At 45.1% G+C, this 27,592-nt stretch overlaps 1 pseudogene; it reads right to left on the bottom strand.

Moving 5' to 3' along the window:
* Positions 1 to 401: 401 nt before the first annotated feature.
* On the bottom strand, positions 402 to 23,739 carry LOC111964702 (protein MMS22-like; annotated as a pseudogene).
* Positions 23,740 to 27,592: the final 3,853 nt, after the last annotated feature.

Here is a 27,592-nt window from a genome sequence, read left to right as displayed (position 1 = left end):
ACAGTCGACCGTGACCGGGAGTTGGAGCGACGGGACAAGACTGTAACTACCAATTGGAGAAAAAGGTGTAAAAAAATGCATTTAAAAATCTGATTTCCCCCAGCTGATCATTGTCTGCAGCCGGATCTGATCATAGCGTAATAAAACAGACAGGGAGAATGATCTCGTCCGTGGTGGTCGGTGAACCCTCAACCTTGTGTCCCGTAGCCCTGCGTGGCATCAACTGTGCCACAAAAGCATGCTGAAGTGGAAAAAGTCGATATCCACATTTATAAACACATGGTTGCTATGTTTTTTGGAAACATTATTTTGAGTTAATTCTATGAGGGGGAGGGTATGCAACAACAACAAACTACAGTACAAAGGGGAGGGTCATGTGAAAGTATTTTTTTAGTGTGCATTTTTTTAATGTTCGACCAGACGTGAAATTTTGACTGACGAAAATGAAGCCTGATTGCATGAAGATTGCAAAGGAAAAAGGGAATGGAAAGAGCAGAAGTAATCTTTCGGACTCTCTATCTGTATCTGATGAGGGACACAGTGTCAGGAAAGGAGGTGGTTCTGCCTGTAAAGTTGGGCCAACAAAAGAGGGCATTAGCACCCAGAGATCCTATTTGTCTACTATCAGTAGTTACTATCACACCATAGAAATGGTTAGAAAAACAAAATATTATACATTTATCTATATGCATCACACACTCTTCCCTCGTTCCATGCCTGTACAATTAGGAAACCGAAATACAACACATGCACTTCCACATTATCTTATTTCATCACCTTATTTACTTTATTTCGTAACACCTTTTTGAAAAATATTTCAATGTGAAGGTGGAAACTTGATCATAAATTATGATCTGTAACTCCAACAGGACAATTTCTATACATTATGTACATTTAAATACACGAATTTCAAGCCCAGTGGTGTTGAGGTCAACAGCATGGTAACCTGGTCCTGGGGTCAAGGGTCAGTCCTCCTCCAGGCTGATGATCTCTGCCTGACCACCGTCCCCAAGCAGGGTCAGCAAATTCCTGTATGGATTCCTGTCACACATGCAGAGAGTGAGTGAGTGAGTGAGTGAGTAAGAGAGGGGTCACAAAATGACTCACAAAGGTGTCACAGCACAAGATCCAGTATATTTCATACACAGAGTGGACTGTGTCACTGAACACTGCATCAGTGTTCACTATATATATACAGTGCCTTCGGAAAGTATTCAGACCCCTTGACTTTTCCCKAAAAACATTGTTACAGCCTTATTCTAAAATTAATTACATCGTTTTTTTCTCTCATCAATCTACATACAATACCCCATAATGACAAAACAAAAACAGGTTTAGACATTAAAAAAAWWAATAATAATGGAAATATCACATTTACATAGGTATTCAGATCCTTTACTCAGTACTTTGTTGAAGCACCTTTGGCAGCGATTACAGCCTCGAGTCTTGTTGGGTATGACGCTACAAGCTTGGCACACCTGTATTTGGGGAGTTTCTCCCATTCTTCTCTGCAGATCCTCTCAAGCTGTGTCAGGTTGAATGGGGAGTGTTGCTGCACAGCAATTTTCAGGTCTCTCCAGAGATTGGGTTCAAGTCCGGGCTCTGGCTGGGCCACTCAAGGACATTCCAAGACTTGTCACGAAGCCACTCCTGCGTTGTCTTGGCTGTGTGCTTAGGGTCGATGTCCTGTTGGAAGGTGAACCTTCGCCCCCATCTGAGGTCCTGAGCGCTCTGGAGCAGGTTTTTGTCAATGATCTCTCTGTACTTTTCTCTGTTCATCTTTCCCTCGATCCTGACTAGTCTCTCAGTTCCTGCTGCTGAAAAACATCCCCACAGCATGATTCTGCCGCCACCATGGGTTACCGTAGGGATGGTGCCAAGTGTCCTCCAGATGTGACGCTTGGCATTCAGTTCAATTTTGGTTTCATCAGACGAGAGAATCTTGCTTCTCATGGTCTGAGTCCTTTAGGTGCCTATTGGCAAACTCCAAGAGGTCTGTCATGTGCCTTTTACTGAGGAGTGGCTTCCGTCTGGCCACTCTACCATAAAGGCCTGATTGGTGGAGTGCTGCAGAGATGGTTGTCCTTCTGGAAGGTTCTCCCATCTCCATAAAGGAACATTGGAGCTCTGTCAGAGTGACCATCGGGTTCTTGGTCAKCTCCCTGACCAAGGCCCTTCTCTCCCTTTTGCCCAGTTTGGCCGGCCGGTTCCAAACTTGTGTGCTTTTCCAAATCATGTCCAATCAATTGAATTTACCACAGGTGGACTCCAATCAAGTTGTAGAAACATCTCAAGGATGATCAATGGAAACATGACACACACAATAATTTCGAGTCTCATAGCAAAGGGTCTGAATAATTTTTTATTTCACCTTTATTTAACTAGGCAATTCAGTTAAGAACAAATTCTTATTTACAATGAAGGCCTACACTGGCCAAACCCGGACGCCCTATGGGACTCCCAATCACGGCCGGTTGTGCTACAGCCTGGAATCGAACCAGGGTGTCTGTAGTGACACCTCAAGCACTGAGATGCCATGCCTTAGACCGCTGCACCACTCAGGAGTAAATACGGTATCTGTTTTTTATTTTGAATACATTTGAAACCCTTTCTAAAAACCAGTTTTTGCTTTGTCATTATGGGGCATTGTTTGTAGATTGATGAGGAAAAAATATAGATTTAATACATTTTAGAATAAGGCATATTCTAAAATGTGGAAAAAGTGAGGGGTCTGAATACTTTCTGAATGCACTGTCTGAATGCACTGTCTGAATGCACTGACTGTCTGTCTGTCTGTCTGTCTGTCTGTCTGTCTGTCTGTCTGTCTGTCTGTCTGTCTGTCTGTCTGTCTGTCTGTCTGTCTGTCTGTCTGTCTGTCTGTCTGTCTGTAATTGGGGGTTGTGTGTTTTTATTAGTGATGTGGTTTGATATCTGGCATGTCGCACACTGGCTTTATGGTTTTATGACTACTGTAAAGCATTTGAATAGAATCCAAGTAGGACGAAAGTCCCATTCCCTACACTTCAGATGTTTTCCCCACATAGGCCAACACACAATTTATACTATGCAACTTACACCGTGCGATAATGTTTCCCTGTGGTGTGCGTAAACGTAGCGTTATATCAGGTAGAGTGACAAGATTCTCTACGAGGAAACGGATAAAAAGGCGTCCTACGTGCTGTCGGACTGCTCTGGACTGCTAATTCCAATAATGCAACTGTAAATTAACCTTCAAAATAGGATTATGTCTAGATTAGGCTGTGTCCAACATTGGAAAACATTTTGCCACGGTGTACAATAATAGACACGACCCAAGTGCTGGTTGCAGAGAGAGGAAGAGTAAAGGTTATGGCAGTTGGTGTCACTCACCGCAGAACAGGGACAGTCTGGTCACATGGTGCATCCCCTGCGGCGGCTGAACGGCCTCTGTACTGGTCCTCCTCATTGTGAACGCACAGCTGCTTTTAGACTAGTTACCACACGTGGACGCACATTGCACACACAAAAACCTAGAAAAACACTACCCATATACAAGCTTGTTCGCACATTGTTCACACATATGATTACTGTGTGTACGTGTCTTTATGTGTGTGTACTCTCACCGTGAGGCTCGTTGACCAGCTTCAGGCAGCGGAGCAGAGAGGGGAAGGGACATGGTGAGCAGGGCGGGGTCACTGACGTTGTTCCGTCTCAGCAGCTCCAATAGGAAGGCCAGGACCGTGACCAGGCGGGGAGGAGGGGCGTTGCCTTTGAAATGCAGGAAGTTCTCACTATGGAGACAGACACAGAATAGGTATGACACAGAGCCAGTAATGTCTGGCCATTTAGTAGATGCTCCTAGGAGGCTGTCAAGGTGGATTAGGATGAAGTTGTCCTGAGACACTGCTCCAAGGTCAGTTTGGCTTCGCATTCCCTTACCTAATTATTAAGGTGAGGATTTGGGCAGGGTTAACTCATCCTGGATCTGTGCCTAAGAGCAATCTCTACCCAGAGCGTCAGAATCKTACCTGATCACCTGCAGGACGCTCATTCTCGGTGCTGCCCCACGCGGGGTGGGCGTGGCCTCGCAGGCCGTCAGCAGCACCGGGTGATTGGCTATGGCCCCAACCGATGGAGTGGCAGGCAGGAAATGGTCAAGGTACTTGGAGATGACATCACGGAGCTGCTTCTTTAGGTAGGCTCCCTGAGACAGACATACTGGTTGCTATACACAGACCCTGGAGGGGAAGAAAGGAGAGACAGAGACACAGTGAGAGAGGTCAGTATAGTATTACTAATGCTCATGGGAAATACTTATTTTTCTTTCCTCCCCTCTAACCCTGCTAGTACATTCTGAAGTATCCAAACAATACTTTTTTTCTGAAGTATCCAAACTGGGGTAGTAAGTAACATAATGTTTAGGTATAGGGAGTGTGTGTGTTCGCGGGTGCGTGTGTCTGTTCATGCGTCRCACCTGCAGGTAGAGGGGCAGGCTGTCCCTCAAGGCCTTGTCCAGCCCAGACAGAGAGTTAGGGAGGTGCTCTCGCCCGCTGACAACGTTGAACAGCAGCTGCTGGTCCTTGGAGGTGGCCAGCAGGGGACTCAAGTGCTTCACCACGCACCCTGAACACACACACAGTCAACACCAAGGATGACAGACATTCAACGTGTGTTTGAGGAGATAGGCTCGAAGCAAGTCGCTGGGCAGAGTTGCTAATCCTGATCCTCTCAAACACGCCGATTCCTTCTCGCCCAACACCAAATTGACCTCTAGCCAATATCTTTTCTACGCACTTGTAGAGATCTGAAATGATTGGATAGGTATAAGCAATACGGTTATAGCTCCACCTTACACCTGTCCAGTCCTTAGAGATTCACACAAAAAGCCTAAGGGGATAGGGGCAGACCTCCGTGATGCATACACCCACCCACAGCCCAGTAGGCCGCCAGCAGCCCCTCCTGAGGACTCTTATTGACCAGGTAGTGTTTGATGTACTTCATGATGTCCCCCTGTGTAGTCCAGAGCACGGGCGACCATGGCAGAACGCTCAGACAACACCTGCAGCCCACTGTACACATGCCCCACACCCTGAGAGAGAAAAATACAAAAGCGACATAATGCATTTAAGCTGTATTTTTTATGGAAATGCAGACTTGCCTTTCAGCGTATGCTATTGATATACTTGTTAATGCCAAAATAAAGGAAACACCAACATAAAGTGTTTTAATAGGGCGTTGGGCCACCACGAGCRGCCAGAACAGTTTCAATACTTCTTGGCATAGATTCTAGAAGTGTCTGGAACTCTACTGCAAGGATGCGACACCATTCTTCTACGAGAAATTCCATTTTGGAAAACGCTGTATCAGGCGTCGCTCCATGAATCTCCCATAAGGGTTTTAATTGGGTTGAGATCTGTTGTTTGAGAAACACACACCCTCAAAACACCCTAATGCTACTTTGAGAGCCCTCTTTCAAAGTCACTGAGATCTCTTCTTCTAGACATGGTAGCCAAAATAATAGACAACTGGGCATTTTTATACATGACCCCTAAGCATGATGGGATGAATTGCTTAAATAACTCAGGAACCACACCTGTGTGGAAGCACCTGCTTTCAATATACTTTGTATCCCTCATTTACTCAAGTGTTTCCTTTATTTTGGCGGTTACCTGTATGTATCTTGCATGCTGCAAATATCCTTGTTCACATGCGTGTGTGAGATGACAAGCTACCCTGTTACACCGTGTGTGTGATGAGGTGCTACCCTATTACAGTGTGTGTGTAGTACCTTGATGAACATCTCCAGAGCAGACCTGGGCATTAGCTTGCCTCCAGCTCTAGGCTGCAGCCCGGCCCTCTGCAGTAGGGAGTCCACCTCAGGGAGCCTTAATACGAAACTAGTGAGCTCTGACAACTGCTCCTCCAGAGCCCTGCCTGGAAAAAGRAACACATCATAAATAATCATATATGCCACTTAGCAGACACTTTTATCCAAAGACTGCATTTACACATGTATCCCAATTCTGATCTTTTGCCCAATTATTGGCAAAATATCTGATCTGATTGGTCAAAAGACCAATAATTGGGCAAAATATCAAAATTGGGCTGCCTGTGTAAATGCTGGCCATGTTTATGATGTGTATTAGTTCCTTATGGGACTTGAACCCACGACCTTAAGTGTTTCTAGCACCACACTCTTTCCAACCTGAGTCACACATATACACATCTCCACAACAAAACACTGAAATAAACATACAGAAATACACATACTTAAAAACAGAAACTAATGGGAAATCATCCTAATATTYTAATAGACAAGAAGTGCAGGTTGCAAGTGTTTTAAATGTGGCATAGCTGACTGAGGATGTCGTTCCATTGCTGAACGGAGACCAGTGAGGCCTGGCCAGTGTGTGCACGCAAGACTCTAAGTACCTTTGGATAAAAGCGTTTGCTAAATGGTCGGATGTCCAGGGTTCTAGGTTGAGGTTCTGTACCTGCTCTACTGTCGATGCCATCTGGGTTCTTGTGGATGTGCTGGTGCAGAACACAGCGGAACCAGGCTCTCACAGACAGGTTCTGGGCTGAGCCCGACWCGGAACCTCCACAGCCGGAGCTCACTGAATACACCAGCTCGCTGGGGAAGAGAGGTCAGTTTGACATAGAACAGACAACAAATGTGTTTAAGGGAATCACAAGTTAGAGTAAGGTGAGACGCAGAATTGATCATCTTGGTCAAATAATTAGTTATTGTTTGGAATGCGAGGTGATTTGTAGATCAGGGATTCTGTGCAGTCTGACCGCAATGTAGTGGATCTCAATCTCTATGTTCCACCGGAGCAAGGCGCTGTACAAATGTGCTAATCTGTATAAGGGAGGCTCACATGATGGATAGTAGTTTAGAATATAAAAGGTGATTTGTAGATCAGTGATTTTGTGCAGCACCTTGCTTAGAATGATCCTTTCGGATGTTTGTCACCACACATGGTTTGTATTCATTAGTGTAGTCATTGCTACTCCGTAGCAAAGTGTTTTGCAATAAAAAACAAAAACAAGCATTTCTTATTGGACAAGTTCAGACCCTGCTTACTAGGGTAATGTACTGGAGTAATGTTACCTGTTCTGGAGCAGGTGGGGTAGGTAGCGAGTCACTAGCAGGGGGTGCAGCATGTCATTCCCAGCTGAAGCACTGCATGATGGACTGGATGGGGTGCGGGCTGGAGGTCTGTGGGGCCAGAGCTAGGAAAGTCAAAGGCCAGCAGAGTAAATCCTGGAAGATGAGAGCATCAGGATTCATAAACCATTCATACCATGTTACCTGTGGTAACTACCACAGAACAATACATTGAGAAGAGTCATACTTAAGGAAAGGATTTGTCACTTACATGCTCAACACAAAGCACAGATGCAAGAGATGGTTGAGACTAAAAAGAACTGACGAGCGAGAGAAAGAGAAAACAGTGAGACAAAGGCAGACGGACTGTTATATAATTCTTATGAGAAATACAAATGTTAGTTTGGGCAAACCCACAGTTGTGAAATTGGTGTAATACAAGTACCATTTACACTCCTCTGCCCATTCCTCCCACTCTCTCCCTCTCTCCCTCTGTGTGTGCATCGACCTGCCGGCAGCATCAGCCAGCTGGGCAGGAGGAGGTTTGGAAAGGGCGCAGCTGCGGGAGGAAGGGGAAAAAGTTGGCCCAGAGAGCTGCTGCAACCGCTATGGTGGCCGCGTCTTACCCACGCTGACATTGGGAGGAGCAGCCAGGCACCGGGGGACATGCTGGTAGTGGCCAGCGCTGGCACATTGCACTGATGTACCCTCCTGTAGAAGACACACACACACACACCACCACACAGGAGAGAACACACACACACACACACACACACCACACACACCACACACACAGGAGAGAAAACACACACGGACACACACCAATAACATCGTTATTCAACAGAACCACAGCATCTCCCTCTCTTTCACACCACCTCTCCACCTCCATCCCCATCTGTACTCCACTTCCTTCCTCTTTCACATTCTCTCCTCCCTCTTCTTCGCTCTCTCACTCTTCRCATCTCTGGGGGGGATTAGGTCATGCGGTGCYGTGCCGGGTAGAGAGGAGCAGGGCAGGGCAGATCCCCTGTACACAGACCGGGCTCTGGCTGCTGTGTCTGCCTGGCCCCACGGCGGCTGGCATRAGCCCAGATAAGCAGCTGAAGGAGCTGTAATCTCATTTAGACTGGAGATGATCCTCCTGTCCCCTCATTCGCCCGGATGGAGCGAGGGAGAGAGGGATGGAGGGGAGGGAGGCAGGGGTGAGTACTGGCACCCCCTCAGCTCCCCTTGCACTCCCCACTCGTCTCTGCCTGCGCCTTCCAGCAAGGTTGCATCTAATCCAGAGAGAGCTGAGACAATCGATTAGAGTCTGAATTCATTAGCCTCGTTACTACGGCGGAATGGGCCTTTCACACCCATCAAGGCTCATTGTACAAGACATAGTCAGAGACCCCACTTAATCCTCCCCACTGCCGCTTCTTATAGCTGTACACACACACACCATTAGAGACCCCACTTAACCCCTCCCCCAAATGCAGCCACTAACACACACACACACACACACATAGACTGACTTGCAACCCAGACAGCTGATGAAACTGTGGGTTTGCACAACCAATGAATTTCTGCACAAACTGTCAGAAACAGTCTCATGGAAGCTCATCTGCGTGCCCGTCGTCCTTGACTTGACTGCAGTTTGGCGTCATAACCGACTTCAGTGGGCAAATGCTCACCTTCGATGGCCACTGGCACGCCGGAGAAGTGTGCTCTTCATGGATGAATCCCGGTTTCAACTGTACCGGGCAGATGGCAGACAGCGTGTATGGCGTCGTGCGGGCAAGCAGTTTGCTGATGTCAACGTTGTAAACGGAGTGCCCCATGGTGGCGGTGGGGTTATGGTATGGGCAGGCATAAGTTAAGGACAACGAATATAATTGCATTTTATCAATAGCAATTTGAATGCCCAGAGATACCGTGTCGAGATCCTGAGGCCCATTGTTGTGCCATATATCCGCCCGCCATTCCCTCATATTTCAGCATGATAATGCAGGGCCCCATGTCGCAAGGATCTGTACACAATTCCTGGAAGCTGAAAATGTCCCAGTTCTTCCATGGCCTGCATACTCACCAGACATGTCACCCATTGAGCATGTTTGGGATGCTCTGGATCGGCCTGTATGACAGCTTATTCCAGTTCCCGCCAATATCCAGCAACTTCGTACAGCCATTGAAGAAGAGTAGGACAACATTTCACAGCCTGATCAACTATATGCGAAGGAGATGCGTTGCGCTGCATGAGGCAAATGGTGGTCACACSAGATAGTGACTGGTTTTCTGATCCACACACCTACCTTTTTTTTTTAAAGGTATCTGAGAAACAGATGCATATCTGTATTCCCAGTCATGTGAAATCCCTAGATTAGGGAATTTATTTAAATTGACCGATTTCCTTATATGAACTGTAACTCAGTAAAATCTTTTTAAATTGTTGCATGTTTATATTTTTATATTTTGTCCAGTGTAGTTAAGACATACCGTAGCCTACACTGTTTGTTGTTATTGTCGGTTAATCAAAGTGGCACTGTCTACAGTGGCTCCAAGTGAAGCAAACAACGTAGATCTTTAAATCAATGCAAAGTTGAATTAAAATTACGGAATTAAGTTAGTTAAATGATAAGGAGTAGGCTACAATGACCAACCATCAGGTAGGCTGTTGTTTAATCTAAATTGAGTTTAGACAAGGACGGGAAGCACAGCAAAATAGCCTCAATTAGCCTAGGTAGCTAGCTATATTAGCTAGCCTCTGTACATTGATTTGATGCGGTCAAGACAGGCACTATCTGTATGGCTACTCTCTCTCTTTTTCTCCTTCCCGGGTAAAACTCAAGCAAGCAGAGTAGTACCTCTCTCCGAAGTAGCGCAGGCTACGCAGCAAGCCCGTTCCCAAGTTGTTTTTTAGTTTGGTTTTTTTACCCCTTTTTCTCCCCAATTTCGTGGTATCCAATTGGTAGTTACAGTCTTGTCCCAGTCAACTCCCGTACGGACTCGGGCGAGGCGAAGGTCGATAGCCGTGCGTTCTCTGAAACACAACCCAGCCAAGCCGCAATGCTTCGTGACACCATGCCCGCTTAACCAGGAAGCCAGCCGCACCAATGTGTCGGAGGAAACACCGTACACCGGGCAAACGTGTCAACATGGATTTCGACCAGCCTGCCACAGGAGTCGCTAGTGCGCGGTGGGACAAGAACATCCATGCCGGCCAAACCCTCCCGTAACCCGGACGGCGCTGGGCCAATTGTGCGCCGCCCCATGGGTCTCCCGGTCACGGCTGGCTGCGACAGAGCCTGGACTCGAACCAGGATCTCTAGTGGCACAGTGCCTTAGACCACTGCACCACTCGGGAGGCCCCGTTCCCAAGTTTTTTAACACATGTATTTCGACTATCCGGACATCTGATAAAGTGTCATGATATTATTCTAATAGTGAAATTATTTAAAATACCCAACCATAAAAATAAACAACAATAACGTCTCAGCAAAGAGCAATTTCTCAAGCAACACTTTTGCAAGGACTGTGGGAGTGGTCTGAGTGAAGAGGGAAAAACTGAAAACTAGCAGTTATTGCCTGAGAGGTTTGGAACTCTCTTCCTTATTGGTCTATTAACTAATGTAACCAGGCAGGCCAAAACTCCATCCCACCAAAACAGGCTGAAATTTCAGCCTGTATTTTCAAACAGCTCTTACACTAAACGGGCATTATCATAATTTTCACAATTACACAGTATTATCCAACCTCAGTGTGGAAAATGATGTTTATGATTGCACTGGGCCTTAAATAATGACAGGGGACAACAACTATTGCCTCCCACCACCTATATAATGTCCATCCACTGCTCTTTAGAGAGAGACTCAGGGTCCAATGGAGGGCCAAGGTGTAGGGGCGTAGGGTCTAGATACGGAGGAGAGCACTTAAGTAAGATCTCAGATAATTGTCCACCAACCGTCCCCCAATATAATACTGAATGTGTACCACTGAGACCTCACACACACCCTCTGGCGACACAGGGGTCTCAAGCCCTCATGCACAGGATCATGGTAAGGAATGCAATGTGAGGAATTAGCCTACTGGTTGGCTGTTAGGCGGGCGGCCGGCCTTGGCGACGGCCATACGGGTCAGTGGTTGTCACACACGCACACACACCTCTTGGTCGCAGCCTCTGGCGGGATAATTCTCTTGATGTGTGCAGATTCCGCTCTGCTCTTAATAAACATAATGACGGCGAGGCACAATTTGCAGGACTACATAATTACCTGTTAATTGTGTCACTGAAAACGCATTAATCACAGAGATACCAAGTACTGCCAAGACGGAGAATTAAGCATAATTTGGCGGGACGAATTTGAGAGAGCGCTTTTTTATTTCATTAAATGGGTCAGCGTGATCTTGGCCATAACACTGTCCCCTTTGGGAGTTTGTGCAAATGAGTGCCCTCCGACCCCGAGATATGAGATGGGGACGTTTTTTGAATTAGCGAAGCTAACGAGATATGCCGTGTTACGGGAGCCTGGACTGAAATAATAGAAGAGCATATTTTAGTGATGGGTGAAAAATCTACAGTTACATATCAGGATTTTCTTTAACGATATATCGTATTGACAATATCGCAATATTTTTTATATCGTATCGGCACTTAAGTATCGTGATATCGTATTGTGAGGTCCCCGGCAATTCCCAGCACTAGCACACTTAGTGTTTCACCTTGGAGGTATGTGTGTATGTGGGAGTGTTGACATGTATACACAGGAGAGTCAAAGCAAGCACACACTCATATAAGTCGTGAGTGAGGATTGTTGCAGGCTGGCTGCTTACTGCTTCATTAGCGCTGACTCAGGGTAATKCAAACTGAACAATAACACAACATTGTAGTGGTCCGGTCCATTTACATACAACCAGACATCCTCTCCCTCCTGACACCTCTGTCCTACCCTTTTACTTCTTCTCTCACCAAAACAGACACCTGTTTCACCTGTGCCTTTCTCTCTAAACCATTGAGCTCTGATCGGGTCGTCCGGGTAACACACACCCGTGGTCCGCCGGTGAACTCACCCTGACGCCYTCTCCACTCTCCGTCACACAGTCTCTCCACATACTCACGACCTGCCGCTATACCCATGGTGACCGCACTGGGGCCCCTAGAGGCCGTAACTATACTCAGGCCTCTGCCAGCACCTAGCTGAAGGTGACCTGGGGGCCACGGGGCCCCAAGAGACAGAGAGGGGCCTCCGGACACAATGGATGGGCTGGATTTACTGTAGGGATGGAGGGGGGACAGAGGACAGCACAATCCTGCCTTTGTAGATGTCAGTACTGGGGAATGACTGACCCCATTACGGCTTCTAGATCCCAGCATTGATAGGTAGGGCCAGGAGTTTTTTTCACGTGATCATGCCAGCAAAAACTTGAGGATCTAGTTGTAGGGTCTAAGGCCAATGCCTGAAAGCATGTCTGTCTGTCCATCTGTCTGTCTGCTCGTCAATGTGTATAGTGTGTGTGTGTGTGTGGGCATTTGAGTTAACTGTGTCTCAGTGAGTTGCTGAGTGTTTGTCCCCCCTCCCTCACCGTAGCTTCCTCAGCACGATCTGCAYAAAGCCCAGGGCAGAGCTCAGCTCCGACTGGCGGCAGGCGGGCAGCAGCAGACTGAACCCCTCGTTGAGTAGCTTCTCTTCTGACAGACCGAGACACACGCTCGTCTCAAACACCTCGGCCACGCCCCCTAGGTAGAAACCCAGGGAGCCCCAGAGGGCCAGGTGGCGAGACGGTTCTGTGGTCTTCAGGTAGAACTCCCTGACAGTCTGAGAGAAGGAGGAGGCCAGCCAGCTAGCTTGGGCCCCCACATCAAGGCCCCTCTCCTGGAAGAGCAGTAAGAGAGCCAGCAGGCCCCTCCACACCAGGCTCTGTTGGGCGGGGGGGAGTCCAGAGGGAGCAGGCCCAGCAGTTCACAGGCCCGGCCTGCAATGTCCGCCAGCTCGGCCTGCCGGGCCACCACAACGAACAACAGCAGGAAGTTCATCAGCCCAGCCTCGGATAGTTCCTGRATCCGCCGCTGGTGGAACTCGGAGTACATCCTGGAGAGGAGCGAGCAAGAGAGATMGATGAGAAATAAGGGACATGAGTTTCCATTGGCCATAGTAAGATGAAGAGATAGTAGTGTCACAGTTAAAATTGAGTGTGTGACATTCATATTACTCATCTTTCACTGAGACTTTGCATTGCTCTAGTCAAGATCAGAGTGCATATGTATTGGTAGATCTCCCCACCCGCACCTTCTTCCATCACAAAGCTCCATCACTCCTTCTCTGGTACTGATGCTGTCTCTTATACACATCTAGATGTGTATAAGAGACAGCACACACACACACACACACACACACACACACACACACGCCACCCCCTGCAGTGCACCCAGAGGGCTCCATAGTTCCCCTAGAACGGCCACAGCGCTTATTGAGGAACAGGGACTGAAACTCCTCCATACAAATTATGAGCATTACCATGACTAGGGCTGTGGCGGTCATTACATCTTTGCAGCCGGTGATTGTCAAGCAAATAACTGCCGGTCTCACGGTAATTGACCATTAGTTAAAATAAACACATTTAGCATCTCCTGGCTTTCATGCATAGCCTACAAGCCACTGATGCAGACCTTTGGAACATCTACAGTACCAGTCAAAAGTTTGAACACACCTACTCATTCATTTCTACATAGTAGAATAATTATGAAAACATCAAAACTATGAAATAACACATATGAAATCATGTAGTAACCAAAAAAGAGTTAAACAAATCAAAATGTATTTTATATTTGAGATTCTTCAAAGTAGCCACCCTTTGCCTTGATGACAGCTCTGCACACTCTTGGCATTCTCTCAGCCAGCTTCATGAGMTAGTCACCTGGAATGCATTTCAATTACCAGGTGCCTTGTTAAAAGTTCATTTGTGGAATTTCTTTCCTTCTTAATGTGTTTGAGCCAATCAGTTGTGTTGTGACAAGGTAGGTGTAGAATACAGAAAATAGCCCTATTTGGTAAAAGACCAAGTCCATATTATGGCAAGAATTGCTCAAATAAGCAAAGGGAAACGACAGTCCATCATTACTTTAAGACATGAAGGTCAGTCAATCCGGAAAATGTCAAGGTCTTTGGAAGTTTCTTCAAGTGCAGTCACAAAAAACATCAAGCGCTACGATGAAACTGGCTCCGCATGTGTAGTTCCTACCGCGAAGCATGGAGGAGGTGGTGTGATGGTGCTTTGCTGGTGACACTGTTGTGATTTATTTAGAATTCAAAGCACACTTAACCAGCATGGCTATCCCATCTGGTTTACGCTTAGTGGGACTATCATTTGTTTTTCAACAGGACAATGACCCAACACACCTCCAGGCTGTGTTAGGGCTATTTGACCAAGAAGGAGAATGATGGAGTTCTGCATCAGATGACCTGGCCTCCACAATCACCCGACCTCAACCCAATTGAGATTGTTTGGGATGAGTTGGATCACAGAGTGAAGGAAAAGCAGCCAACAAGTGCTCAGCATATGTGGGAACTCCTTCAAGACTGTTGGAAAAGCATTCCTCAAAGCTGTCATCAAGACAAAGGGTGGCTACTTTGAAGAATCTCAAATATATGTTGATTTGTTTAACACTTTTTTGGTAATTACATGATTCCATGTGTTATTTCATAGTTTTGATGTCTTCACTATTATTCTACAATGTAGAAAATAGTAAAAATAAAGAAAAACTCTTGAATGAGTAGGTGTGTCCAAACTTTTGATTGGTATTGCACATTTAAAAAAGTCAAATAAATCKATTTAATATAGCCTACACCATCACAATAAATACATTATTTATTTTAGACAGGTCTAAAGAAACATGATATGAAGAAAATATAGTCTATTTCAGAACAGAATAGCATACTCTGAGTTGTTCATATGTTAGGCCCTGATATGGCTGTGGGCTACACTAGTTTATTTAGCAGACAAGATTTGTTTAGAATTCTGTGGCATTATTTTATATTATTTTATAGTATGAAGAATAAAATGTAACATAGCTGAATGAAATAGAAAGGATATATTCTGTGTTGATGTCACGCCCTGGCCATAGAGAGGCTTTTATTCTCTATTTTGGTTAGGCCAGGGTGTGACTAGGGTGGGCATTCTAGTTTCTTTATTTCTATGATTTCTGTTTCTATGTTTTGGCTGGGTATGGTTCTCAATCAGGGACAGCTGTCTATCGTTGTCTCTGATTGGGAATCATACTTAGGCAGCCTGTTTTTCCACCTTAGTTGTGGGTAGTTGTCTGTGTTAGTGGCCTGTATAGCCCTAGTCAGCTTCACGTTCGTTTTTGTTGTTTCTTGTTTTTGTTGGTGACATGTAAAATGTAAATAAATGTACGCTCACCACGCTGCACCTTGGTCCTATCAATTCCACGCTGATGACGTTTGTGACAGTTGAGCGGTTAACAAAGAAGCAAGTCTTCCTATATGCTTAATTTAGAGTTATTTATGCAACTTTAGTTGTGATAAAAACGTTGGGCAATACAGTGCATTCGGAAGGTATTCAGACCCCTTGACTTTTTCCTCCGTTTGTTAGGTTACAGCCTTATTCTAAAARGGACTAAATAGTTTCCCCCCCTCATCAATCTACACACAATACCCCATAATGACAAAGCAAAAACAGGTTTTTATACATTGAGGCCAAAGAGTTCAATCTTGGCTTCATCAGACCAGAGAATCTTCTTTCTCATGGTCTGAGAGTCCTTTAGGTGCCTTTTGGCAAACTCCAAGCAGGCTGTCATGTGCCTTTTACTGAGGAGTGGCTTCTGTCTGGCCACTCTACCATAAAGGCCTGATTGGTGGAGTGCAGAGAGTGCAGAGATGGTTGTCCTTCTGGAAGGTTCTCCCATCTCCACAGAGGAACTCTGGAGCTTTGTCAGAGTGACCATCGGGTTCTTGGTCACCTCCCTGATCAAGGCCCTTCTACTCCCGATTGCTCAGTTTGGCCGGCCGGCCACCTCTAGGAAGAGTCTTGGTGGTTCCAAACTTCTTCCATTTAAGAATGATGGAGTCCACAGTATTCCTGGGGACCTTCAATGCTGCAGAAATGTTTTGGTACCCTTCCCCAGAACTGAACCTCGACACAATCCTGCCTCTGAGCTCTATGGACAATTCCTTTGACCTCATGGCTTTGTTTTTGRTCGGACATGCACTGTCAACTGTGGGACCTTATATAGACAGGTGTGAATACTTTCCGAATGCACTGTTTAGATTTTTTAAACATTCTAAGGCTGCATGATGCGACTCTAATGATGATTTGAAAAAGGTCGCATGAGCTCTGCTTTGTTTTTTTCTGAAGGCTGTACACACTTTATCAGTCTCTCATTCACGATTTGACAAGCACTTGATAATATTCTCACCAGGCCTCGAATTTCTGTGCGGCATCCCCCTTGTGTGGCCGCAATACCTCCTAAAAAATTCCATGCCTTTTGCAGCCAAAGTGGCCGTTGTGGGATGAATATAATAATCATAATTCCCTTCTCCTGGCTGCCAATCAATTCTTATTAGCCAATGCCCATCACGTGATTGGGTACTTCTCACAGGCATCTCAGCTCCAAAGTAGGCTACAAGTGAAGACAGACACATCGGAATTCCAAGGCGCATATTGAAGATATTAGAAGAACTGTCCCATTTACTTTTCGTCAGCCAACAAGATGAGCATGCCGAACGAACAGCAAAAGCACTAGCCTATGTCAATCTACTATCGCCCATAGTACAAAAGTGTACCTATTCTATTGGTAATAGACCAATATTCTATTGGTAAAAAGTACAAAAGTTTACCTATTCTAGTCCTTTTGTGCGAGAACTAAATATTCCAAATATACTCTGGGACAATTGTTGGATGTGATAGATCCCAGATTAATACAACCATTCGCATCAAAAAACCTTTTAAAAGCAATGAGGCTGGGCCTCCCGAGTGGCGCAGCGGTCTAAGGCACTACAGACCCGGGTTCGACCCCAGGCTGTGTCACAACCGGCCATGACTGGGAGTCCCATAGGGTGGCACACAATTGGCCCAGCGTTGTCCGGTTAAGAGGAAGGTTTGGTTGGGGAGCTTTACTTGGCTCATTGCACTCTAGTGACTCCTTGTGGTAGGCCTGTCGCTTGCAGGCTGACTTTGGTTGTCAGTTGAATGGTGTTTCCTCTGACACATTGGTGCAGCTGGTTTCCAGGTTAAGCGTGCGGGTGTTAAGAAGCGTGGTTTGGCAGGTCATGTTTCGGAGGACGCATGACTCGACCTTCGCCTCTTCTGAGCCTGTTGGGGAGTTGCAGCGATGAGACAAGAACGCAATTGGATATCACGAAATTGGGGAGAAAAAGGGGGTAAAATACAAAAATGTAAAATAGCAATGAAGGAGATCAGAACATTTAGCTTAAAACGTTGATAAACTATAAGGCTATTTCTTCACTTATAAGCGAAGCAATGCGCAGTAGGCCATAAGCGCAAATGTACCAAAATGATATCAATTAGCGGGATAACATCATTCTCAAAAGTGACCGCTGTCATGACGTGACTATAATTTATGTGATGACGGCTGTTCATCGAAAAATTACATACCACATTTAATTATTACGCGATTAAATTAACCATGCAACAATTAATTAATTAGTAATCTGGGGATCCATGGGAAAAGTTTATTTAATGAGTTACCATTTCCCAAATTAACTCAAGAATATATCAGCATATCTCTATATCCTACCCGTCATCCATCAATCATTTCCTCATATCAGTCTCATTCTGAACGTCGTAATATTCTATAAATCTGCACGAAACCTAGTTTACATGATGACTCAGCCTACACAAATTTTCTTAATTATTTATTTACTAAATACCTAAATGATCACACAGAAATACATAAACACACACAGTATAGGTTGAATTGATTACTAACATAATGCATTGAAAAGTCCCTAGTGGTCTAACTCGATATGATGGCTTGTTACACAATGGAGAGGGGGTGGGGACAGATAAAGAGCGGGAAAGACAGAGAGGGGACCCATCGTACATACAGTTGGAAAACTATGCTCATGGGAATGTGAATACATTGCACATGAACAACAGCACATTCGAAAAGAAGTACAATGTATATATTTATGTTTGTATATCTTTGTCGTCGCTCTCTGTTGAAACCACTCGATCCGTCTATGGCAAGTAGTTCGATGCAAGTCTCTGGTTGTCCACCAGAGGTCACAATGTACTTAGTAGTTGTAGTGTTCGTTAGACTGGATCCTTCAGAGGTAAACACACGGTGGTCCTCGGTCGAGTTTACTAGGCTACCGGTATTTAAAAAGCTGCAGACTGAATGTTCCGGTATAGTCCCACCATTTTCTGGTCTTGTAGTTTTAAACCATTTGTCACGTATTCAGCTCGCGCTGCTCGTAGACTGGTCTTAATGGCAGCAACCCGGCATGTTTTGGTCTAATATGTTAATTCTTCAGCAAGTTCTTTAAAGCACTTGCAGTGGAGGGCGGTTCCACCACGTTGACACAATATCTGTGCTCACGTGGGCGTGGTTACTGACTTGGCAAAAGTTTATATGAAAAATTATTCTCCTTTAGAAAGCTAAAATCACATTTCATCTTCACAAAAGTTTTCTTATACTTAAGCTCAACCCCCCCTCCTCTCTGATGCTATCTTTGATCTTCACCCAGGAGCGAGAGTCATGACATGACAAATGCGATTATGCATTATTATAAAGGTGCATTTTCATGGTGAAAAATATCTTCCCCAAACTTGAAACTCACGTGCCGCCTATGTATGGCAGTTAGCAGAGGTGTGGACTCGAGTCATGACAAATTTGATGGCTTGCAACTCAACTTTGACTTTAACACCAATGACTCGTGACTTGACTTGGACTTGAGCTTTATGACTCGACCTGACTTGATACCCTCCTTAAGCCCAAATATAAAAAATTATGCTATTTAAAAAAGTGTACAGCGCATCAACTCTTCATTTAACGGATTACAGTTTGAATCGGACAGCAGCCAATCAAATTGTGCCAGCTGAGAAATATTTGTGCGTGGCAGTGCAGAGGAACGTCGGTGGGTGAATTCAGATGGAGCCCCTGGAAAGATGATACCCCAAATTATTATTTTCGGATATAAAGACGACACTGTATCAACAAAAAACTAATTGCAACTTGCAAAACACGCGGGAAGAAAATTACAGACGGAGGCGCAACAATTTCCAACTTTGAAGCTGCACAAAGAACGGTAAGTCGTGGCTAATATGGCCGACAACTATATATTTTATTACTTTACTGGTGTATCATGTAGGCTGACGTACTGTTAAATCAATGAGTCTCCACACAGTCAGTCAGTGCTGGAACGTGATCATTGCACCCAAGATTGAGCTACAACTGGCTAGGCAGTTGGTTCTCTAAATCCTGCCTGATGTTACTGCTGTTCCTAAAACCATTGACATACGTTAGCCTACTGTAACCACACAGTGAGAGAGAGAGTGTGTGTTAAGGTTGGGCGATTGTGTACAAGCCTACATTGCCCGATTGCGCCCCATAGCGATCCTCGATAGTCGATCACTATTGGGGGGGTGTCTTTCTTCATGGAAATATGTTTATTTGGAAAGTAATACATATATAGATATTTTTAAAGCATTCATTTCATTTGCGTAAATGTAATATACTATTACTCTTGTAATACCTTTTAACGTTTGGTGAAGAGCACATTATTTAGAACTCGAAACTCAAAGTTTAGGACTTGAGACTTGACTTGATACTTGATGATCTGACTTGAGACTTGACTCGGACTTGCCTGTCTTGACTTGGGACTTGAGTGCTAAGACTTGAGACTTACTTGTGACTTGTAAAACAATGACTTGGTCCCACCTCTGGCAGTTAGGCTTTACACTGATTGTAAAGCGGATTAATGTGCTTAATTTTAAGAAGATATTTGGCCACTTCAGTTGTGATACAAACCTTATCAACAGGCTACATGAGGTGTGTGACTATGATCTGAAGAAGTCGCAAGAAGAAGTCATGCACTGTTTCTTGCCTTACTGCACACACTAGGTATCATTCACAAGCGATAGATAATACATCATTCACAAGTGAAAGGCTGATATTGTCACCCATCAGACCATTCTTAATTTAATCTTGTCTTTACATATATTAAATCATATACAGTACCAGTCAAAAGTTTGGACACACCTACTCACACCTACTCGTTTTTCTTTATTTGAACTATTTTGCCAAGAGTGTGCAAAGCTGTCATCAAGGCAAAGGGTGGCTACTTTGAAAAATAWAAAATATATTTTGATTTGTTTAATTAACACTTTTTTGGTTACTACATGACTCCATATGTGTTATTTTATAGTTTTGATGTCTTCACTATTACTCTGCAATGTAGAAAATAGTAAAAAAAAAATTATGAAAACCCTTGAATGAGTAGGTGTGTCCAAACTTTTGACTGGTACTGTGTGAAATTAGTTTTGATTTAGAATGGACCATTATCATGCACCTGTCTCGGAATGGGGCATGGGGAAAAAAGACATGTAATCTATGCACTTAAATAGCGAATGGAGGACGCTTTTCCTGTGGTTCATTTTCATGCCAGCCAGGTAGGCTATATTCCTGTTGTAAAGCAAAGCAATATGCTAAAGATTATGATAAGTTGAGAAATAAATAGAGGCCTAGCCTATAGAAAGCTGATGGGATCCTCTTTTTCTCTTTTTGTATAGCCTATAGAAATGTTGTGCAACATGAGCTCTCATTAAGTGTTCGATTTGATTTTCAATCACATTTGCATTTATGTCAGAGTGATTAGAGGGACAATAACGTGCTGAGTACCAGGCAGTTAGCAAGTTTAATATGCTACTAAAAGCTTACCGTGACTAAGCGGGCACGTGGAATTTGACTGCGGTCATGACTCATGACTGCCGGTGTGTCGGTAATATGGTCACTGTAACAGCCCTAACCATGACTGGTTCTAAAGTTCTGCTACATGTTACATGGAGAGAGAGTGAGAGGAGGAGAAGGTAAAAAGGTGAGAAAGAGAGACAAGGTGTATGGATGGTATACATGTAGAAAAATAACCTAAGGCAGGAAGAGAGAGTGAGAAGAAGGGAAAGATGAGAAAAAGAGAGAAGGTAGATAGGGAGATCCATTTAGAGAAAAACAGCAGTGGAAAATGGATTTACAGTTTGTCTGTAACAGGTTGGGAGGCTTTTTCCTGTGTTTTCTGTCTGTCAGACAGACAGTCCGTCTGTGTGTCTGTGTGTTTGTTTATCCTGGACAGCTTTTTCCGGAGGCAAGCAGATGCTCACGACTCCCGGCATAAGAGATCAGCGCTCTCCCAGTCGATCCCATTAATGCAGCCACCACAGGCCTCCCATGTAGCCGGTCCAGCCAGCGAGAACGTTGCCGGAACGTTGCCGGAACGCCGTAAGCACGCCCGGCTCTTCTCGAGGGAACTGGAGCAGAGACAGAGGGAGAGGGGGTGTTCTAATCTGGACCAGGCCCAGCCCAGTCCGGTCTCTGCCAGCAACCTCCCTACCGCTGCCCACCCCCATCCGTGCTGGAAACCAACACGGCTTCGTTAAGGGGAATTAACCGCCATGCTCGTTAGCTAATTAGCCTTCATGTCTGTGGAGCGGCTGAGCACGTTCCAGACAGAGGGAAGTCATTAGGCGGATTTATCCTTCTCGCTGGCGCCCAGCCGGGCCCGTCCCAGGCCACGTTCTGATGTTGGGATCCATGGGCTTATCGTCTTTGGTCTCCCCCAGAAAGAGGAGCCATGACTGGGGGAGTTTGGGAAGCAGCTGTGGGTTTGATGTAGGGCTCAGTGGGACTAGGCTGGTCTCCGCTGGGAGGAGAGGAGAGGCAGGTGGAGGTTCCTCCTGAGACACCTGCTCTCCCTGGGAGTCTGAGCAAATAGCAAAGCCTCAGAGAGGGGCCGTGCCACACCTGGCAGGCACACACACACGCACAGACACGTCAAGATCAAGGCACAGAGAGTCGTGTCTGTGAGTGTGGACTCACCTGTCCCCCTTGGGACAGCATTTCATATCAACATAATATTGAACAAAACTAATTTAGCTCCATTTAAAGAGTACCTTAGGGATTTAACTGGCCTCCTTTTCTGTACCCCTCCATGTTACCCATCCCTACATACACACACACCTCACCTGCCCTTGATCTGCCTCCAGGGGGCGCCGCCTGCGTTCTCCTGGGCCAGGTAGAGAGCCAGCACTCTGAGGAAGATGTGAAAGGAGTTGGCTGAGCGGTACAGCTGGGTGTGGCTGGGAGAAAGGGGGGGAAGGGGAGCAGCAGATCCGGGCCTGGTCCAACAGCTCTGCAGCCCTGACACRCCTAACCAGGGCACTGTGAACAAACCGCTTTGGAGGGAGGGTAGAATGTAAGTGGAATATTTCGAGGGGTACATTACATATTGTCCATGTTTTAGAGTGGTGTGTTAGAGGTGTTCTTTACCAGGTTTTTGCTGTAGTACTCCCAGAGTGTGGTGATAGTGCTATTGTTAGGTTTCCATAGCAGAGACAGACTCAGGCAGCAGTGGACGTGCATTCTGATCTGATCCTCCTGTAGCGTTCTCTGCAACACACACAGATCAATCAACAAACGGATTATAACTGTACACAGAAACCATGCTCCCATCCATAACCCATATCCCCTTTGAGCGAGAGCCTACCTTAGGGTTACAGGTGGACTTGAGCAGCTCACCCACAAAACTCCAGTTGTCCTCCAGCMGTTTCTGTGAGACCAGAGCATACATTATATTACCAACAAAACATACAGTCTAATAGCTTGGCAAGAAGTCAAAATTGCAGCCTGTGACTTTCATCTTAACAGGGGATGCGATCGGGACAAAACAGGATTTTGACCGTTTAAACTATAAATGGAGGACACATTTCACAAATTCAGCCATATCTGATTAATCAGGAAAAATCACACCCCTTTACAGTTTAGAACATCCCTCCTTATACCCCCTAATCTCAGGTAGATTACCTCGTTTTGGAACGCCCCGTTTCTGCCTTATTGTCCCAGCTCAGCCAAGTGAGTGACAAGCCATCAGGTGAAGCCCAGAGGGTCTTATACTCCTCTGCTACAGGCTGGCCACTGATTAGAGACCACAGCAGTGTGTCCATGTAGTTCCAGAAAGACTACAGAAACACACAGTTGTAAATACAAACACTATGTCAAATTTGATTAATTGCAGATAAAATCCAATGGTCACCAAATCATAGTTACATCAAGTGTGAATGTGTGTGTGTGTTCACCTGTGTGTGTTCCACTTTGCTCCTGTGTTCCAGTAAGTGTATAAGTAGTATCCACAGCTCTTTGGTGCAGGTGCAGTGGTAGTGAAGGCTGGTCAGGGCCTCAGTAGGCCTTACCTAGACCAGAGGACAGAGTTAGGAATACCCTTTACCCCAAAAGCCTCAGCCTCGGAAGAGGCTACTAACTCTTACGGAGATGTAAATGTTGCGTGTAGGTTTTAAATTACCTATCGATTTCACCCGTTCCAGGCAGTATTATAACCGTACGAAAAGTTATTAGGAATTCGTTTTTTTGTTTTTCTTCTCCCCCAACTCTTAGACACAACCACATTACTTACATCCGCCATGATAGGCTCATTGTCCACCCTCCCTCCCAGAAGCCTGGAAGGGATGAGAGAGCCAAGCCTATGGGTTCGTAGCTTCAACCCCGCAGCACACACACACACACCCCAATTGATTAATGGACTGCTGAATGTATTTAAAAAAAAATCTTGCTTTGTTTGCTCTTTTCAGTATTATGTCTATCTCTGATAAGCTACCAAGGAAAAGGCTGAAATTAGCCCTAATATACACTGCTCAAAAAAATAAAGGGAACACTTAAACAACACAATGTAACTCCAAGTCAATCACACTTCTGTGAAATCAAACTGTCCACTTAGGAAGCAACACTGATTGACAATAAATTTCACATGCTGTTGTGCAAATGGAATAGACAAAAGGTGGAAATTATAGGCAATTAGTAAGACACCCCCAAAAAAGGAATGGTTCTGCAGGTGGTGACCACAGACCACTTCTCAGTTCCTATGCTTCCTGGCTGATGTTTTGGTCACTTTTGAATGCTGGCGGTGCTTTCACTCTAGTGGTAGCATGAGATGGAGTCTACAACCCACACAAGTGGCTCAGGTAGTGCAGTTCATCCAGGATGGCACATCAATGCGAGCTGTGGCAAAAAGGTTTGCTGTGTCTGTCAGCGTAGTGTCCAGAGCATGGAGGCGCTACCAGGAGACAGGCCAGTACATCAGGAGACGTGGAGGAGGCCGTAGGAGGGCAACAACCCAGCAGCAGGACCGCTACCTCCGCCTTTGTGCAAGGAGGTGCACTGCCAGAGCCCTGCAAAATGACCTCCAGCAGGCCACAAATGTGCATGTGTCAGCATATGGTCTCACAAGGGGTCTGAGGATCTAATCTCGGTACCTAAATGGCAGTCAGGCTACCTCTGGCGAGCACATGGAGGGCTGTGCGGCCCCACAAAGAAATGCCACCCCACACCATGACTGACCCACCGCCAAACCGGTCATGCTGGAGGATGTTGCAGGCAGCAGAACGTTCTCCACGGCGTCTCCAGACTCTGTCACGTCTGTCACATGTGCTCATGTGCTCAGTGTGAACCTGCTTTCATCTGTGAAGAGCACAGGGCGCCAGTGGCGAATTTGCCAATCTTGGTGTTATCTGGCAAATGCCAAACGTCCTGCACGGTGTTGGGCTGTAAGCACAACCCCCAACTGTGGACGTCGGGCCCTCATACCACCCTCATGGAGTCTGTTTCTGACCGTTTGAGCAGACACATGCACATTTGTGGCCTGCTGGAGGTCATTTTGCAGGGCTCTGGCAGTGCACCTCCTTGCACAAAGGCGGAGGTAGCGGTCCTGCTGCTGGGTTGTTGCCCTCCTACGGCCTCCTCCACGTCTCCTGATGTACTGGCCTGTCTCCTGGTAACGCCTCCATGCTCTGGACACTACGCTGACAGACACAGCAAACCTTTTTGCCACAGCTCGCATTGATGTGCCATCCTGGATGAACTGCACTACCTGAGCCACTTGTGTGGGTTGTAGACTCCGTCTCATGCTACCACTGGAGTGAAAGCACCGCCAGCATTCAAAAGTGACCAAAACATCAGCCAGGAAGCATAGGAACTGAGAAGTGGTCTGTGGTCACCACCTGCAGAACCATTCCTTTTTTGGGGGTGTCTTACTAATTGCCTATAATTTCCACCTTTTGTCTATTCCATTTGCACAACAGCATGTGAAATTTATTGTCAATCAGTGTTGCTTCCTAAGTGGACAGTTTGATTTCACAGAAGTGTGATTGACTTGGAGTTACATTGTGTTGTTTAAGTGTTCCCTTTATTTTTTTGAGCAGTGTATGTAGCCTTAGAAATAAGGTTCATGAAATCAATAACTTGCTAACACCAGATAACATTCATATATTAGCCATTTCTGAGAGTCACTTGGATAATTCATTTTATGATACAGCTGTAGCAATTCAAGGATATAACATCTATAGAAGAGACAGTAATGCTTATGGGGGCTGTATATATATTCAGAGCCATATCCCTGTAATCCTTAGAGAAGATCTTATGTCAAGTGTTATTGAAGTGTTGTGGCTGCAGGTTCACTTGGCATATCTAAAGCCTTTTCTTTTGGGGTGTTGCTAGAGGCCACCAAGTGCGAACAGTCAATATCTAAATAATATGTGTGAAATGTTTGATAGTGTATGTGATGTAAACAGAGAAGTCTACTTTCTTGGTGTTTTCAGCTCAAGAGGAAGCTTCTTACTGTAACCAGCGCCTGTAATCTGGTTCAGGTTATTAATCAACCTACCAGGGTGTTTACAAACATTACAGGAACAAGATCATCCACATGTATCGATCACATTTTTACTAATGCTGTAGAACTTTGTTCTAAAGCTGTATCCGTACCCATTCGATGCAGTGATCACAATATAGTAGCTATATCCAGGAAAGAGATCATACAAAATATTTTGCTGTGGATGATGTTAAAAATATTTGTTGGTCCAATGTGATTAATAAGGAGCATCCAGACCCTGCACTTGATGAATGTATGAAATTGCTTCTTCCAGTTATTGATAAACATGCACATGTTAAAAAACTGACTGTTAGAACTATTAAGGCTCCATGGATTGATGAGGAATTGAAAAGCTGTATGGTTCAAAGAGATCAAAAGGAGTGGCTAATAAGTCTGGCTGTACATCTGACTGGTTGACTTACTGCACATTGATTATTTCATTGGCAAAGTGGACAAACTTAGGTAGGAAATTACAACAACGAACAGTGAGCCATCGTATTCATGTAACAAAAAAAATATTGATGAAAGTAAAGCATTGCAAGTTTTAATTTTGTAAAGTTAATAATGACAAACCTCCTGGCATTGACAACTTGGAAAGCTACTGAGGATGGTGGCTGACTCTATGGCCACTCCTATCTGTCATATCTTTAATCTGTGCCTAGAGGAAAGTCTTTGTCCTCAGGCGTGGAGTCAAGCCAAAGTAATTCCGCTAACCAGTCGCGGCCTTTACTGGTTCTAACAGCAGACCTATAAGCTTGCTGCCAGCTCTTAGCAAAAAATTGTGTTTGACCAAATACAATGCTATTTCTCTGTAAACAAATTAACAACAGACTTTCAGCATGCTTATAGAGAAGGGCACACAACTTGTACTGCACTGACACAAATGACTGATGATTGGTTGAAAGAAATTGATAATAAGAAGATTGTGGGAGCTGTACTGTTAGATTTCAGTGCAGCCTTTGAAATTATTGACCATAACCTGTTGTTGAAAAAAACTTGTGCTATGGCTTTTCAACCTCTGTCATATTGTGGATTCAGAGCTATCTATCTAATAGAACTCAAATGGAAGCTTCTCTAATGTCAAACATGTAAAGTGTGGTGTACCGCAGGGCAGCTCTCTAGGCCCTCTACTCTTTCTATTTTTAGCAATGACCTGCCACTGGCATTAAACAAAGCATGTGTGTCCATGTATGCTGATGATTCAACCATATACGCATCAGCAACCCCAGCTAATGAAGTCACTGAAACCCTTAACAAAGAGTTTCAGTCTGTTTTGGAATAGGTGGCCAGTAATAAACTGGTCCTGAACATCTCTAAAACTAAGAGCATTGTATTTGGTAAAAAATAATTCCCTAAGTTCTAGACCTGAATCTGGTAATGAATGGTGTGGCTGTTGAACAAGTTGAGGAGACTAAATTACTTGGCGTTACCTTAGATTGTAAACTGTCATGGTCAAAACATATAGATTAAATGGTTGTAAAGATGGGGAGAGGTCTGTCCGTAATAAAGAGATGCTCTGCTTTTTTAACACCACACTCCAAAAAGCAAGTTCTGCAGGCTCTAGTTTTGTCTAATCTTGATTATTGTCCAGTCGTGTGGTCCAGTGCTGCAAGGA

This window comes from Salvelinus sp. IW2-2015, linkage group LG6.1 (genome assembly GCF_002910315.2).
Source record: "Salvelinus sp. IW2-2015 linkage group LG6.1, ASM291031v2, whole genome shotgun sequence".
Taxonomy (NCBI): domain Eukaryota; kingdom Metazoa; phylum Chordata; class Actinopteri; order Salmoniformes; family Salmonidae; genus Salvelinus; species Salvelinus sp. IW2-2015.
This window is presented reverse-complemented; position numbering and strand designations above follow the sequence as displayed.